At 38.5% G+C, this 18,880-nt stretch overlaps 1 protein-coding gene across 2 annotated transcripts in view; it reads right to left on the minus strand.

Annotated features, from left to right (window-relative positions):
* LOC123613404 (teneurin-2-like) overlaps positions 1-18,880 on the minus strand; it is a 394,217-nt gene that overhangs the window by 260,609 nt on the left and 114,728 nt on the right. The window contains exons 1-2 of one of the 2 annotated variants that reach the window (XM_074350323.1): positions 1,729-2,372; positions 725-838 (exon numbers count right to left, since the gene is read on the minus strand). The gene's annotated coding sequence lies outside the window, so the exon portion shown is untranslated. Of the gene's footprint in view, positions 1-724; positions 839-1,728; positions 2,373-18,880 lie in introns of those variants that run through there. The other variant, XM_045508114.2, reaches the window with a different exon arrangement.

The following is an 18,880-nucleotide window of genomic DNA, read 5'->3' on the forward strand; positions in this document are numbered from 1 at the left end:
TCCCCATAAAACCCTCTAACTGCCCCATCCAAAAGTGAGCCATCTTAGTAGGAACTGACTTGTAAAAATATAAAAAGCAAGATCAAAAAAAGCAAAACACTAGAGAAAAATGAACGTAGGAGGCCCAAGAAAGCCTTAAGGAGATGTTCGAAATATGATGCTAGATGCTGTGGAAATATACTGAGGATGCCAGTTCAGGGACAATAAACGCAAAAAGGATTTTACTAGGAGCATTAGAAAGACGTACTGGCTTCCTTTTTGCTTTTTGCCTGCATAGATTAACAACTTTAAAAAGGTCAAGGGGGCCAAGTTTTTCCATCCAAAAGGTCTTTGCACAGGACAATGTGGTCCAGCTAGTCACAACCGTCACCTTTGATTTCCATATGTACATTTCAGAGCGTGGTAGACAAATGATTCAGAGAGTCCAGGGGATGAGGAGTTGGGGGTCTGGAGGGGGATCCACCCATGTAAATAAGAAGCTGTAAAGTCATTCTATTGGGTTGGGAGGGGGAGAGACAACTGCAGATTTCAGAGAAAACGACAGTACAAATTACTTTGGTTCATAAGGAAGAAAGGAAAAAGAAAAGAAAAAAAAAAAGCAAGCTTTCCTGCACAGAGCTGGAAGAGCCCTATTTTGCACACTGTATGAAAGCACTTCAGTCAACAATGCAAACACGACTTGAGGCAGAGCAAAACACAGAACTGTAGCTATGATGCCACTCACCGGAAGGGTGGATCTTCCACGTGCAATTCAGTGAGTGCGACAGGAATGCTCCACAGCAAAGCCAAATGACGAAGCAAGCCCCAGACCGTGTAGGGAATAAAGAGCTGGGTGTAACTGTTAAAAAAGAAGACAGAAACAAAGAAAATAGATAAGATTCAAATGAACACTTAGAACAAAAACGAATAAAAATGCAAATAAATACCATATATCTTCAAAACGGAGGGAAGCTGGAATTGGGAGCCACATTGGCTTAATTGCACACCTTCTCCTTTGGAATATCCTTCAATAGAGGAATGTAGAATATGGCATAAAATATATGAAGGGCCAAGACGGCGGAGTAGAGGATGCTGGGAGCTCGCCCTCTCCCACGAATACACCAAGACTGACATCCAGGGACCCACCCAGCCACTCCGAACACCCGCTGAACCTTGACAAAACATTGCCCTCTTCAAAAGACTAAGTTCGCCACAAATCTCATAGGAGAAGAGGCGAACAGAAAGAAGAAAAAGCAAAACAGTGCAGGACCGGTCCCGAGGGGAGGGAGCGGCAAAGGAGGACAGGCGCTCGCTTGCTGGGTCTCCCCTCCCCGACGGAGAGGCCAGCGGGACGGAGGGGGAGCCTCCGAGGCTCGGATCTGTACAGAGCAGCCCTTGGCAGACAGAACCAAGTAAAACGGGCACAGAGGGTCCCTGCGACACCCAGCCCGAGACGCGAGCCTGCAGCTGGGGCCGGGACAGGCCGCCGAGCAGGGCGGAGGACAGGGGCGGCTGCACTGAGGCAGCCCCGGGGGACTGCAGGGGGGCTGCGCGCCGTGGCTTTGAGGGGACACAGAGCAGAACAGCCTGGGTCCCCCACAAAATGCAACGAAAAACAGCCAAGCAACACTGCTAATGTGCCCTGGGGGGAGGGGCGCCGCAGCCTTTGTCTCCTTAGACCTGAGGAACCATTATTGGCGGGACCTCAGGAGAGGAGAGGCGGGGCGCAGCCACAGCCGCCATATTTACCATATTCTCTAGTGCGCGGCTCCGAGGCGGGGGCGGAACCTGAATCCCGACGGAGGGGCTCTGACACCTCACAGACACGGTCCCAGGCTGAGGGGCCGTTCTCCCTGGTGCCTCTGTGAACTCAAGCCTCTCAGACAAACGAACAAGGAGCGTAGCTGTGGCACAGAATGGGTGACGGCCAGTGTGACCATTTTCTCAGAGCGCACACCTGACGCACTGCGGAGAGCGGCACTCAACTAGGGAGCGACCTGACGTGCAAGCGAGACGTAAAGACGCAGCGCTGGGAGGGGGGCACGAACGCCCGCCTGCCACGCACGGCTGCACTGAGACTGCGTGCAAAGGGGGCGCGACCTCCGCGCTTACTGGGACCAGCACAGACAGGGGCACGACCAGAGGGCCTCAGGAACCAGCGAGCAGAGTTCGCACAGCAGGGTGAGAGCAGGAGCAGCGGCAACCACAGAACAAAAAGGAGGCCCCGCTGTATGGCCAGGGCATGCTCTGGTCACCACAACACTGGCCACACCCCCAGCCAAAGGATAACAGACAAAAGGCATGGAAGGAAGACTTGGCAACCACCCATACTTAAGAAGGACCGCTCAACAAAATTATTCAGAGTGCATAGTCTCCACGGGAACACATCCACCTTTTTCTGTTCTTTTTTTTTTCTTTTTTTAATTTTTAATTTTTTAATCCCTTTTAAAATTTTAAATTTTTAAATTAATTTTTAAAAATTTGTCTCTTTGATTATTCGTTTTGTTCTGTTATCAATTATCCTGTTTTCAAATCATTATTCTTCTTTTAAATTTTTTAAAATTTCTCTCGATTTGATTTTTATTTCTCTTTGGTTTGTTATTCTATTATTGATTATACTCTGTTTTCAAATCTCTTTGTTCTTTAAAAAAATTTTTTTAGTTTTATTTCCATATCCGGTTTAGATAAATAAATAACTAAACCCCTTCAGGACCACAGTAGGTAACTGATACTACTCCATAATCCATAGTGCCAGAGAAATATAAGTAAAATGAAGAAGCAGAGGAAACACTCCCAATTAAAAGAAGACAATCCCCTGAAAGAGCAATCAATGAAATGTATCTTGATAGTCTCCCGGATCATGATTTCAAAAAAGGAATGGTCAAAGTACTGAAGGAACTAAAAGAGATTATGAATAGAGACAGAATATGTCAAAAAGGAAACTCAAAGTATAAAGAGGAGTCAGTTAAAACTGGAAAACTCATTTGCTGAGATAAGAGCTGAGCTAAAGGCTGTAAAAAGTAGGGTAGATAATACAGAGGAATAAGTAAATTACTTAGAAGACAGGACAACAGAAGTCACTCAATCAGAACAGCTGAGAGAAAATCAAATAAAAACCAATGAAAACAATATAAGGGACCCTGGGATAATATAAAATGTGCCAATTTATGCATAATAGGGGTCCCAAAAGGAGAAGAGCAAAGGGGATTGAAAAGGTATTTGAAGCAATCATGGCTGAAAACTTCCCAAACCTAAAGAAGGAATCAGATATCCAAGTACAGGAAACAGAGGGTCCAAAACAAGAAGAACCCAAACAGACCCACACAAGACATTATAATCAGGATGGCCAGGGTTAAGGATAAAGAAATGATTCTAAAGGCAGCAAGAGAAAAACAAAGAGTTAGATACAAGGGAACCTTCATAAGGCTTTCAGCTGACTTCTCTACAAAAATAAGAATGAAGATAAAGAAGGATGTTATATAATGATTAAAGGAGCAATACAACATGAGAATATTACAGTTGTTAACATATATGCACCCAATATAGGAGCACCTAAATATATAAAGCAAATATTAACAGATATAAAGGGAGAAGTTAATGGGAACACAATCATAGTAGGAGACTTTAACACCCCATGAACATCACTGGACAGATCTTCCAGACAGAAAATTAATAAGGCAACAGAGAAACTAAATGATACAATAGAAAGAATAAATAAAATTGAGAAATTTTGGGGCAAGCTCATGAAGAAAAGAGAGACATAAATAAACAAAATAAGAAAGGAAAATGGAGAAATTACAACCAATACCACAGAAATATAAAATATCATACAAGAATACTACAAACAACTATATGGAAACAAAATGGATAACCTAGAAAAAATGGACAAGTTTCTGGAAACTTACAGTCCACCAAGACTGAATCAAGAAGAAACTGATCACTTGAACAAATCTATCACTAGAAATGAAATAGAATTAGCAATAAAAAACTTCCCTACAAACAAAAGTCCAGGATTGGATGGCTTCACTGGGGAATTCTACCAAACATACAAAGAAGAACTCATACTGGTCCTTCTCAAACTCTTCCAGAAGACTGAAAAGGAGGGAGTACTCCCAAACTGATCACCCTGATACCAAAACCAGACAAAGACACTACCAAAAAAGAAAACTACAGGCCAATATCACTGATGAACATAGGTGCAAAAATCCTCAACAAAATATTATCAAACAGAATCGAACAGCACATAAAAAAGATAATAGATCATGATATAGTTGGGTTCATCCCAGGAACACAAGAGTGGTTCAGCATATGCAAATCAATCAATGTGATACACTACATCCACAAAAGAAAGGAAAAAAACCACATGGTTATCTCAGTAGATGCAGAAAAAGCATTTAATAAAATTCAACACCTATTTATGATAAAAACCCTTAACAAAGTCGGTATAGAGGGAACATATCTCAACATAATAAAAGCTATGTATGACAAACCTACAGCCAGCAGAGTACTCAATGGTGAAAAACTGAAAACCTCCCCACTAAAATCGAGACAAGACAAGGTTGCCCATTCTCACCACTTCTATTCAACATAGTCTTAGAAGTCCTAGCCACAGCAATCAGGGAAGAAAAAGAAATAAAAGGGATCCAAATTAGAAAAGAAGAGATAAAAATTGTCACTATATGCAGATAACATGATACTACATACAGAAGACCCTAAAAGCTCCAGACAGAAACTACTAGAGCTAATAAAAGAATTCGGCAGGGTAGCAGGATACAAGATTAATGTACAAAAATCAGTTACATTTCTTTACACTAATAAATCAACAGGAAAAGAAAGTAAAGAAACAATCCCTTTTAAAATAGCACCCAAAGTAATAAAATACCTAGGAATAAATCTAACCAAGAATGTGAAAGAATTATACGTGGAGAACTACAAAACACTGATTGAGGAAATGAAAGAAGATTTAAAAAATGGGAAGATATCCTATGCTCCTGGATTAGAAGAATCAATATTTTTAAAATGACCGTACTGCCCAAGGCAATCTACAGGTTTAATGCAATCCCTATCAAATTACCCAGGACATTTTTCACAGAACTAGAACAAATCATACTAAAATTTATATGGAATCACAAAAGACCCAGAATTGCCAAAGCATTACTGAAGGAAAAGAATGAAGCTGTAGAAATAACCCTCCCAGACTTTAGACAATACTACAGAGCTACAGTCATCAAAACAGCATAGTTTTGGCACAAAAACAGACATATGGATCAATGAAACAGAAAAGAGAGCCCAGAAATAACTCACTAACTTTTGTTCAATTAATCTTTGACAAAGGAGGCAAGAACATACAATGTAATAAAGACAGTCTCTTCAGCAAATGGTGTTGGGCAAACTGGATAGCAGCATGTAAATCAATGAAGTTAGAATACTCCCTCACATCACACACAAAAATAAACTCAAAATGGCTTAAAGACTTAAACATAAGATAAGACATAATAAATCTCCTAGAAGAAAGCATAGACAAAACATTACCTCACATACATCTTGGCAATGTTTTCCTAGAGCAGTCTGCCCAAGCAATAGAAATAAAAGCAACAATAAACAAATGGGACCTAATTAAACTTACAAGCTTTTGCACAGAAAGGGAAACCATAAGCAAAACGAAACGACAACCTACAGAATGGCAGAAAATATTTGCAAAAGATGAGACTGATAAGGGCTTGATTTCTGGAATATATAAACAGCTCATATGACTTAATAAGAAAAAAACAAATAACCCAATCCAAAAATGGGCAGAATACCTAAACTAGCAATTCTCCAATGAAGACATATGAATGGCCAATAGGCACATGAAAAAATGCTCAATAGCACTAATTATCAGAAAAATGCAAATCAAAACTACAATGAGGCTAAAAATGGAGTTACCATATGATCCAGCAATCCCACTCCTGGGTATATATTCCAAAGAAAACTCTAATTTGAAAACATACATGCACCCCAATGTTCATAGCAGCACTATTTACAATAGCCAAGACATGGAAACAACCTAAATGTCCACTGACAGATGATTGTATAAAGAAGCTGTGGTATATTTATACAATGGAATACTACTCAGCCATAAAAAATGATAAAATAATGCCACTTGCAGCAACATTGATGGCCCTGGAGAATGTCATTCTAAGTGAAGTAAGCCAGAAGGAGAAAGACAAATATCACATGATATCACTTATACATAGAACCTAAAAAAAAGACAAATGAACTTATTTACAAAACAGAAACAGACTCACAGACATAGAAAACAAACTTATGGTTACCATGGGGGAAGTGGGTGGGAAGGGATAAACTGGGAGTTTGAGATTTGTAGATACTGACTAATATATATAAAATAGATAAACAAGTCTATACTGTATAGCACAGGGAACTATATTTAATATCTGTAGTAGCTTACGGTGAAAAAGAATATGAAAACGAATATATGTATGTTCATGTACAACTGAAGCATTGTGCTGCATACCAGAAATTGACACAACATTGTAAACTGACTATACCTCAATTAAAAAAAAAATAAAAAATAAATGCATCTTTCTGGCAACATACAGAATTTAAGTCTGCTCTTCACATTTACAAATGTTTCATTTCATTTTAAAATGTATTACTTGCTCATCCATACCATTTGAACATTATTTTGCCAACTTTTAAATTCAAATACTTGCTAGTTTGTGCCACAGTCAATAGGATATGGGAGTGTATTATATACTGGGGTGTCCCCTGACTCTGACACAACTTGTTCTATGCAAATAACCTAAGCTTTCATAACCTAAAAATTAGGACATAATAGCACCTATTTCACAGAAATGTTTTGAAGATGAAACTCCAAAATCCATCAAAGCTCCTAGTACGGTGCCTGGGACACAGACCCTACAGTATTTGTCAGTTGTCAGAGTTGTCATTGTGGTTACCGTCCTTCCAAGGCCACATGTCTGAAATCATCAACAGAGATTTGGGGCTCATTTCCTAATGACTCCCCCCTGGCCAGGAGAACTGGGGAGTGATGGAGACGCTGGGAGATGTCTTCAGTTTGCAAAGGGATTTCACAAACAATGCAAAAACTGGAAAGAGAGGGCAACAAAGAGTGACAACAGGTAAAAACAAGTGGTTCTAATTTCCCAGCTTAGTTCAAATCATTCTCCTCCTGAACACTAGAAATTGACCTCTACACCTGAAAAGGAGCCCCTCCTCCATCAGCATGTCCCAGGCAGGGTTCTAGGTAATGCAGGTGAGCGAGAGAGGGGCCAGTCTGGCTGAACCCATCGCCAGTGCCCAGAAGTGACCACTGCCGAATACCACACTCCTAGTCACCTTCCTCCCCAGGGCAAGTGGTATTTTCAGACTGCTGGCACTACCTTCTCTAAGTCCTCTGAAAGCCTTTCAGCCCTCCACCAAGACTCCTGGTAATATGGAATAAATATTGGGTGCTAGCTGCCTGATCTTCCAGACAGGAAGAGGGCTTGCCACAAAGCCCTGCAGAGGATGGAATTTAAATCACAGCAGACCTGAGTTTGAATTGTGTCCCTCTCACTAGTAAGTATAACCTCAGACAAGATTCCTCAGACCGCCCGAGCCTCAGTCTACTTATCTGTAAAATGGAGGCAGAGGGCAAAATCCCACCCACATGAAATTGAATAAGACAGAAAGACAATGTTTCAAGAACGCAGCAGGCAGACAACAAACCTTAATCACAATTTTTGCTGTCTTTGCTTGGCTATCATGCTTATTTTGGTACCTTGATAATCAGATTATAAGGAAATGACAGAAGCAGAATTGTCTGATCAAGACTACGCGTCTTTAAAAGACCAATTGACAAGAGTGGGCAGAATTTTAAGACCTTGGGTGAACTTGCTTTGTTTTCATTTTGTTTTATTCTTCTCAAGTTTTCAACCTGGCAATCAGAGCCCAGCAAAGCAATATGGTGCTCTGATTTCCTCCTTAGAAACTCTGCGGCCTTCATTGTCTTTATAGCTACAACTTTAGCAGTTAATTATATCCTACCTTGTAATAATTAGGTGTCCTTATAATCAAGTCTGTTTACTCACTTGCGCGGTTCTGATCCTTTAATCTCTCTTGAATTTTAGTTTTTAATGCTAATAAGAGGCACAATTTAACAATTTTATTACTAAATCAAATTGCAAGAATATTTTGAGGAAGATTCACGAATGGGTTGAATCTAAAAACGACTTTTATAATTAGGAATAGTACCAAATCATAAGAAGCAGACTCAACAGTAGAAGCACACGGAGCTTGTGCGCCTGCCCAGCAAACAGCGGCACAGCCTTGGGCCAGTCGCTGACCTTCATCTTCAGACCTATTGGATAAGCCTGCAGGAGTCAGCTATCTGCCTCAGCTAGATCACAAATTTATTTTAAAGATAAGTTAGGAATTCCCTATGATACTAAGACGGCTGTTAATTTTAGGCAAGAGGTATGTTACTGGCTTTGTTATTTCAGATCATGTTAATTACAATTTAAAAGCCTTCTGCTACAATGTAGAATAAAAATAGTCATGGTCAGTGTACATGGCATATTCAGTTCAATATGGCACAATGATGAAATCACCAGGCTTTACCATTAAACTGCTTGGGTTTAACATGTGATACAAACATTTAATAACCATGAGTTCCAAGGCAAATTTTAATCCCCTATATTCCTTAAACTCCTCCTGGGTAAAACAGGGCTAATAACAATATCTGACTTATGGGGTTGTTGTCAGGATTACATAGATAACTCACTCAATGACTGGTACGTAGTAAATGTTAGCTATTATTACTTTTTTATTAGTGACGTAGAATTACATAAAAATCTGCTTTCTGAAGTATCAATTCACCCCGTATTTTACAATAGGCATTATGAATATTTGTCAATTGGATAAATGGAAATGATTTTTTGACCAGTATATTTCACTCATCAAATATTCAGTAACAAACAACGCATGCTTTAAGGCAATGCATTTACCAAATGTTATTTATTAGGTTTTCATCTGCATTGACACATCAGATAATATATATTGATTAAAATTAAATACCTTATTAATTATACTACAACTAAACTTTATCTTTTTTCAAAATTTAAATTTCTGTTAAGATTTTACATATGGGATTTTATGTAACTACAGTGAAATCTATGTTTTCAAATTTATTGTTGAAAATTCCTTTATAGTATAATTATAACAAGAGGTACAGTTGAATAAACAAAGACAGTAAAAGCCATTCAAAAGCACATCAGCCAGTGATAACTGCTGCTTCATGTGGGTTTAACACCTTTCTAGACATCCCTCTATAAATAAATTCATATGGAATTCACAAAATTGTGCATAAATAGGACAATGCCATCCATCTCTTTTTATTCCAAACCCTTTTCTCTAATAGAAATGTACTTTCTAGATTACTGATCGCAGTTCATCTGGGTCCACGGCTGATTCAATCAAATTATTTTAACTTTTCATTTAATGTTTATAGGAAATTTGAGAAATCTAAATATTCTTTTTAAAAGTATTACAAAACAAGCAATTTAAATTAATTAAATATCATTGACATTTGGGGAGTCATTTAGGGATGCCTCAAGTTGCATCTTTGAGATAGATTTTTCCATCATTAAACATATAAATCAGAAAAGTTAAATAAATATCAGATTACATATTTTACACAAGTGCCACAAAACAAAATGATCTAGACAAATTCACAGAAAGTCAGAGAATAGAAGTAAAATTTGCAAGATGTTGTTATCTTCATTCAAACTACCAGTTTTCTTAATGGAAATTAAGTTTATAGGCTGAAAAGAAATATGAGAAATTTTCCCTTTAGATATAAAGAGAATGATATTACAGTGTGAGGAGTGGGAGATTAGTAAATGCAAATTAATTGACTTCTTTCTAATGCATAAAAACAAAAGGTTTCACAGACATAAAAAATATGAGTATGTGGGTTTCATTCCACACAGCAGAAGAAAATGAAATGATGCGGTCAAACGAGTGAATTTCAGAGTTCTCACGGCATTTTGCATTCTACTATTCCTATAAATGTTTAGAGACCGGAGCCTTACTTGAAAAAGAAATATTCGAAGTCCAAATAAAAGATCTTTCTACTAACTTAGTATGGAAATTTGATAATGAGGCATTTGGACTTGCAATGAAATAAATTTTATGATGCAGACAATTGTTAATTGATCTTGATATACTAAGACCTACCAGCTAGTACCATTCTCCTATTTATTTGATAAACATTTAATAGATCATGTAGCAGATAATAGTTCAAGCTCAAGATCTATGCTGTCCAACAGAGGAGCCACCAGCCACACAGGGCTATTTACTGGCTACAGAGCACTTACAATGTGGCTAGTCTGCAGTGACACATGCTGTAAAATGCACACACGATTTCACAGGTTCAGTATAAAAAATGTAAACTAACTTGATAACATTTTTTGTACTGGTTACACATTGAAAAGATAATGCTTGATATCATATATTAATTAACATGACTAATTTCACCACCTTCTTTCCATTATTTTCAATGTGCCTATTAGAAATTTTAAAATAACATGGGGTTTGCATTACATTTCTATGGGACAGCCTTCCCTCAGAAGATGATAGTAGTTAACAAGGAAATCAGATCTTTGTATCTGCATCTGAGTGCTTATGGGCAGGCACTAAAGCTGTTTAAGGACCTGGGGCAGACCCTGAGGGAGGGGCATTGAAGTGGGAGCTGCAAGCCAAGCCCTGAAATGTTGCCATCTAGTCCTATGCATCAGAAAGACACATCGAAAGTCACAGGAAAGCAAAGCTATTAGATACAAACAAGGAAAATATAACGCTGCTTTGTGCAAAGAAATCTCTCCAGTGAAGTGATGGCTGTCCAATGCATCTCACTTCTCTTATCCAAAGGAGAGCATGAGGTCAATCTGTGGTGCAGAAAGTACCCCTGGGGTGGTGGGCATGCTCCTCTGTCTACAGGGGAGGGAAGAGGAGCTCATATTTTATTTGCTTTTAATGGCAAATTTGTACAGTGGAGCAAAGAGAGCAACCTCATCACATATGCTATTTGAAATGCATTGATATCCCCAAGCTAGCTAGGCTGGATCTGAGGAGGACAGAGCCCCGAGAAAACATTTCAAAACATCTGGAGGCCCCTGAAGCCTCCCAGAGGATCTGAAGGCCCACTGCGGCTGTGACAAACAGATTACAGAACTGTCAAGTATATGTTAGAGATAATTAGCAGAGCACACTCTTTGGTGCCTCTGACCGACATCGCACATATCGACAAGGTATGCTTAGAATAAACGTAAAACCGCATCTCTCTATTTTTATATTTTATTCCCTCCAAAACATGTGGGCAAATAAGCCTCGTTTTCTCACTATATGGAATCTCTGAATTTTCACTCTTAAGGATAACACTTCAATTAATGTAAATCATCTTCGCTCCCACAGAGAGATTTCCACAATAACCTGTCAAATTCTGGCATAATTTTGCTCAGAATACGTGGTTCCTATCATAGAGATGCACCAAACCAATCAAAACACAATCATATTTTCAACGTTCAAATACAGAATCTCGGATCCAAAGCTTATGTTCAAAGATTTCAATAAAAGTGGGAAAAAAATCGACAGAAGTGGAAAAGACATGCCACGTAATACCAATTCATTAGGCAATTTTGAAAGGGTCGAATCTTATTTTGCTTAAGGCTTATCTGATAGAGAAATTCCTGGAGTTTTATAAAATATTCACTCTCTTCCTGCTTATTTTTGGATGAATAAATATGAGGCCCATTTTATACAGAATCACTCTAACTTGAACTAATAATCGTGCATCGCAGCCTAGAATAATGTTTGCTTCAGAGGGATAAATCTAAAAAGGAATGCAAAAGAAATCATTAAGTCAGACAGTAATTATAATTAATTTATAGATAGTTGAGGTTCATTCGTTTTTGCCAAAGTATGTAAAATAGCATTTACACGGAGGCTTAGAGGACAATTAAAACAGTACTCCATCACATAAAGACTGTTTACTTGCTGAATAGCATTAGGATACAATATATAATTTACCATATACCATTTTCAAAGACAAACTGGCTCAAGAAGAAACCTGCAGGTCTCTGTGGAACCCTTGATGATTCATTTCCTTTACTTTGAGGAATGGACATGGGTCCTTTGGAGAAATTTTGAAATCTTGAAGGAAAAAAAAAAAAAAACCTTGCCAAAAGACATTAAGACATTGCTTGAGATTGAGTTACAGTGAAACATTCTGAGGCATTGGATTTGCATTGAAACATATAAACAGATTTACAAAATTATCATCATGTCTTTTTAAATATGGATAGACAGAGAGCTAACCCATGGAATAAAAGAATGCTTTCGAAATCATTAAAAGAGTTTGACTTTTGTGTATGGTAGCCATCTCTTTTTAACCCATTTCCCAGACTGCTCAGTCAGGACCATAATTTAGTAGTCATCATATCTGACCCCAGTCTATCAGCAAACTCTTCAATTGTTAATCTGACCCCCTCAACTATCTCCCATGACAGCTTCAAATAGTAACTTAATTGTCCATCGTATTAATCTCCTGACGTGGAGACGCTTGAACTTCTTTCCTACACTTTCACCACCCAGAGAAGGTTATTCAGGTGAGCAAGAGAACAAGTTATCAAGTGAACCAACCACCTAAAACTTTACATCAACGCACAGTCAACCTTGGAGAGAGCATGACCTGGAATACGGAATAACAGGAGGATACAAACAGCCACAGCATTCCACCAAATGCTATAACACTACAAAAGAAGCCGATGGAAAAAAGTTCAGGGCATTCAGTTTATAAGGAATTTGGTTTCCAAATACATGAACACTGACCAGGGCTGGTCTACAATAATTTTTTCACAGTAGGAGATTTTTCACAGAAAAAATAATAGATTCAATACAGTTATCTAGTCTGTGTACAAAATCTTTTGAAGCACCTTTAAGTTTGCTTTATTGGCACTCAAATTTGAAATGATCAATTTACTACAAATCATAATTGATTCGTATCTTTGCATTAAGAATAAGCACCAGTGGGACTTCTCTTACTTTATCAGCCATCACTATGTTTTCTCTGTAATTGGCTGAAAATAATGAAATTGTATTTCCTTAAAAAAAATAATTCATATTTCTCCCCTTTAGTCACACTGCTCAGTACACACACACACACACACACACACACACACACACACAATTTTCTCTCACTCACACATGCACATCGACTTATTACAGGTCAACTGAATTGGAAGGGATTTACTCTGTGTTCAGTATTTCAGAATAAGAGAGGGAAAAGGAGGTGGAGAAATGTGGAAGTAACATGTGTTGGCAATATTTTGAAAACTAAAGATCCCATATTCCAAATGTCATATAGATATAATTATATTTTGGGATTTTCTAAAAGTACAATCACTGAACAGATGAAGCTGTTAGAATATTAAAATAAAAGGTTATATTCTAAGTTTTTAATACAAATAATGCCTATTTTAATCACACTGCTGTCAGATCTAATGGCATTGATAAAAATTAAGGCTACCTCAATTCCAATTAATTTCAGAGCTAAAACACTCATTGTATAAGGTGCTAGTGGAAATAACACTGCTCTTCCCGAAGAAGAAATAAAAATGAACTGGTTATTTCCTTCCCATGTTCATCCCACAAGCATGAACTGTATCCTTTAAGATAAAAATTCTCCCAGAAAAATAAATATAACCACACTCCCAACAAGAAATCAGCATGATTACTATATTAAAAAAAATATGGTCCCAGAAAATCATTATATTAAGTAGCAAACAAATGCCTTCATCTCTGTCGTTACCCTCCCCCTAATTAATTAAAGATTGGCACAGTGTAAGAACTAAATTTATTTTCAATTAAAATAAGAAGCCCGTATGTCATGATAATTTTTTTGCTACTATTTCTAATGTGCAAAACAAAGGTTTGCTGTTAGCATTGAACACAGTAATCAAAACAAATCCTTTAATTTTCAATAACTGCAAGGAGACTTGAAGGGTCGCTCTCCTAGCAAGGTACTACCTCAATGGTTAATCCTATTAAGAACTGAGCCATGCACCTCCACTAAATCCTCTGGGGAATTTGAGGAATCAGCGGCTTACTGCACACTTAGAAGGCAACGACTTTGGTAAAGGGCTCTATTCTATGAGGAACAAAAGAATACCCCTTGTGTACTTAAATATCATCTGCTTTTCCTTCCAAAATACTCCATTTTTAAGTAAAGATATGTGATTTCAATGTATTTAGAGTTTAGCTTTTGGCACCGCTCTCGCTTCTGAGCACAAGTGCCATCTGCGGGCCCCATGGCTCACACATAATGATATGCTTACAAGCTGCTTCTCTTTTCTGCACAATGTACCCTTTTCACTTTAACATACATTTTCCATAAATTTTTGAATAACAAATTGGGCTGGTGGAAGTTTGTTGAAACGGGACAAGGGAAATGCCCGTAGGCTAGAAAGCGGCAATTTTACTAAAGCAATTGGCGCAGTGGAAAATATCCACCCCATCCCCTCCCCATATACCTCTCCTGAGCTGCGATGGATGCTTTAAAATTGCACAGGAAACTTCTCCCCTCGATATATTAGGTCTGTACGTTCACTTGGGCAAAGAGCCCACATGCCTGCCATCCATTACACCTGCTGGGTGACAAACAGATGAGAGTCACCCTGCAGACTCCCAGCGTTTGATCTCCTGATATCGCCAGATGTCCCCCATTTACATTCAAACATAACCACCGTCATTAATGCAACTCGCCCGGCTGACATTTAATAGGGGGGGGGAAAGTTGAATTCTAATCTAAAACCCTAACTATCCAAAGCTTTGGGGATGTGAATATAGACACTAGTAAATATGTTTCAATTGGTATAACTTTCTGGCTATTAAGAGAACTGATTTCATTGTTAAGACTGGGAGCTGGTACAGATGATCAGATTTTGTACATATTTCAAAAGAGAAGACCTGTATTTGGTCCATTTGCCTTCTGAATTTCGAATTTAAATGTAAATCTGCCTTTATCTGCTATATTCTTTTTCTTAATGGAAGTATAGTTGATTTACAAAGTTGGGTTAGTTACTGATGTGCAGCATAGTGATTCAGTTATACATATATATATAATTCTTGTTCATATTCTTTTTCATTATAGGTTATTACAAAGTATTAAATATAACTCCCTGTGCTATTCAGTAGGACCTTGTTGTTTATTTTGTATATAGTAGTTTGTATCTGCTAATCCCAAACTCCTACTTTATCCCTCCCCAACCTTTCCCCTTTGGTAACCTTAAGTTTGTTTTTGATGTCTTAAATAAAATAATAATCTCGATTGTTGGCTCCACTTCAAATATACCACTTACTAAGGGAGTAAATTAGTAAAAAACAACAAAAGTCAAGAAAGCCTTGGAAAAGGTAAATCTTAGTTTCTCCCCCACCTACCTCCCTAAACAGCACCCCCAAACTGCTTACTGATAAGATTCAACTGGAGAACTTAGGGAAAAAAGACAAAAATCAATGCACACATGTCACTCCCGATCAATAAGAGTTCTCCAAAGGTGAGATCCAGAGTTTTTTACATTTCTATGCTCTTTTTGAAATTGATCCTAGACCTTGAACTTGGCACCTTCCTGGAAGTATATTCAGGAACTATTCATGAGAACCTGACTTAACAGCTTGACTTTTTGAGACTTTCTTTCCCATCCTTTCTTTTATGCAGAAAATATTTACAGTGCATCTACTCTGGGCCTGGCACTGAGCACTAGGGATACAGAGAATCTGTTCAGACACAAGGTTTGTCCCTGGAGAGTCAAAAGGTGAGTTTAGGAACAGACTCCAGGCTCCCTAATATTATGAGAGCAGAGAGATTCTTATACGAGGACTAAAGGGAGTGAAAAAGCCCTGAGCTACCTTCCAACAATTTACAATGTGTCTACCAATTTGGACATTTCTACAAGATTTGGGAAGGATGAAACCTACTAGACTTACCAGAAAGATCTCAACATCCATGCCCGAGGGGAAGAAGGGCGAACTTAAGCACTGAAGAGGAAGCCAGAAAGATGGTAGCTGCTTCCTGCATCCTTCCTCTGCTTATACTTAGATCTCCCTTCTTCCAGCCGCTCTCCCTCTCGACTGAAAAGACGTTATCTTCAGAGAGGTCGTTACTGAGCACATGCCCAGGACCCTCAGTGGCTCTCCCACACCCCCCGGTCCTGTTTTCCTCCTCTCACTCACTGCGATGGGCAGTCGTCCTGTTCATTTGTTTATTCATCTCTTATCTGTCTCCCTACATCAGAGCAGAGACCTTGACTGTCAGTCCCCTGTCCCCAGGACCTAGAACACCACCTGGCATGAAGTGGGTATCCGATACATGCTGAATGAATACATTAATGAACCCAAAATAGTTACACTTACTATTCCTTGATCTCTGCCATCACCAGACACAGATCTATTTTCAATATATCTTCTAGGATTTAGAATATTAGTGAAGTTTTCATCTGAAGTCCAACCTGATTCTTTTTTATGATTTTGGGGGGGGGGTCTATCTGTTATCTAGCTTTTATCCACAGTGGGTGCTTACGCTTGAACTCAGCCCAGCAGCAATCCACGTTTATGCAAAACCAACACATCTTCAGTCCATCTCTCATTATAACTTATAAAGTATCCTAATGCCTTTCGGCAGTGTTAGAGTTCCAAATCTTATTTGAATCTTACACTCCATACTAAAGAAGAAGAACAACAGGAAAACAAATCCCCTCAAAGGACAAAAAAAAAAAAAAAATCCTTAAGGAATTTCTGTTTCAAGGTCAACGCAACAGAGGACAAACCCAGACCATCAACTCCCAGAGTAAGAGGAATTAAACAATGAAATCATTGATTTAAGGCTTCCAGTAATAATGGCAAAATATTAAATCAGGCTTAAAATTACTAAGAACTCTCAAGCCACGTTTATTTTAGCTCTTTTTCCCTCCAGCTGCTCAAAACCTCCCTGCAATTCAATGGCACCTAATGGAAAGGGAGCTCGGAGTCTATTGACAGTTCCATGACAAGTCATACTTCACCTTGCATTGTCCAGTCTCCTTAGCTGTTCATTATCTTGACTGCTGTGCCTACGAGATAATGACACACTCTGCTTCTACCCCTGACTGTAACACATTTTTGCTCCAGGGTCCCTTTTAATTGAAACACACTGTCTGCATTACTGTTTTGGGTGCAAAAGTAAACACGTTTAACACAAGAATTCAGTTTGTATTTGCTTCACCAACAGGAAGTGTGTAAAAAGTCACTGGCCTCTAGAAAAGGGATGCAATGTTCCTTTTGAGACATTTAATGTTTTTACTCTTTAACTTTCATGAACACTTGATACTTCGGGGGATGTGATGATCAATGATCTCTGTGAGGAAAAAGAAGTATTATGGTCACATCTTTACCAATTCCCTGACTGTCCCAAACTCATTCAGGAAGTACTGAGTAATGTTTACTCAACCTTAAAGCATAAAATTGACCGAAAATGTTTTGACTCTAAAAAAAAGAGGCGGGGGGAGAATCTAATAAACTGTGCCTGGTAAATTATCTGTGTTCCTGGTACATCCCACTGAGTAGCCCACCACTGACTCAAACAGAAAAGCCCAACTTCAGGATTAGTGGCAGCTGATCATGGCCAAAATGTGGCTCTTGTCTAGCAGACATTCTCGGAATTTGAACGCTTTGAATAAAAATAAGTGAATTATTTCTGCCAAGAAATATATTTCCAAAAATAAATACATGCATGAGGAGCATTAGGGTTTATTCTCTCATTAGCTGGCAAAACCCAAAAAGGATGGTGTGGTAACCACAGAAGAATCGTACCATGTTAAGTACTGTGCGGATCTTCATTTTATCCCATTCAATTGTTACAACCATACCTATGGTATTGGAACACTCATCACTCCCATTTCATGAAAAGAACACCTACGCATGGGAATAGTAAACCTAGTGTCCAAGGACACACCATGGAGCTGGATTTTGAACCTAGATCTATCTGATACCCAACCCCAGGGTCTGAGCCAGCACTGGGCTATGAGGCCTGTTCTCTTATACCTGAATTCTTTAGAGTTAGCATATAAAAGCAGTCCAGTGGAGTTACCTAATGACTCTCACATGTTCTTGTATTCAAAAGTATATGGATTTACATTTTGAAAATATAAAATGGACTCACAAATTATTGAGTATTCAGACTGACCTAAGATACTAATATTTTGGTAGCATTCCTTTTATTTATAAAGAGTCACATTACTTGCTGTCTTTTCTAATCATTGTGGAAAACACAGATTTTTTTCCAACACCATATACTTGGGAAAGGGGAAATGGAAGAAAGAGAATTTACTCCCTCTTCCAGAAAGACAGTAATTAACTGAGATTAACACTCTGTGTGTGTGTGTGTGTGTGTGTGTGAGTGAAAGAGAGAGAGAGAGAAGGTGGGAAGGGATTAATTGTTCACCACTCTTAGAAGTAAAATGATTCTTAAATGTTAACATGCAGAAGAGTCAGCTGGAAAAATTTCTAAATTTCAGATCATAAGACCCTCCATCAGAGGTTCTGATTCAGTAAGTGTCAGGTAAGATTAAGAAATCTGGATTTTTTATAAGCAATAACAGGTGATCCTACAATAAGACAGTCTGCTCCACTGTTGTCCAATAAGGTACCCATTAAGCATTTAAAGTGTGGCTAGTCCAGGAATAGACTTACCATATGACCCCGTAATCCCGCTCCTGGGCATATATCCAGAAGGAACCCTACTTCAAAAAGACACCTGCACCCCAATGTTCATAGCAGCACTATTTACAATAGCCAAGACATGGAAACA

The sequence above is a fragment of the Camelus bactrianus genome, chromosome 22 (assembly GCF_048773025.1).
Source record: "Camelus bactrianus isolate YW-2024 breed Bactrian camel chromosome 22, ASM4877302v1, whole genome shotgun sequence".
NCBI classification, from domain to species: Eukaryota; Metazoa; Chordata; class Mammalia; order Artiodactyla; family Camelidae; genus Camelus; species Camelus bactrianus.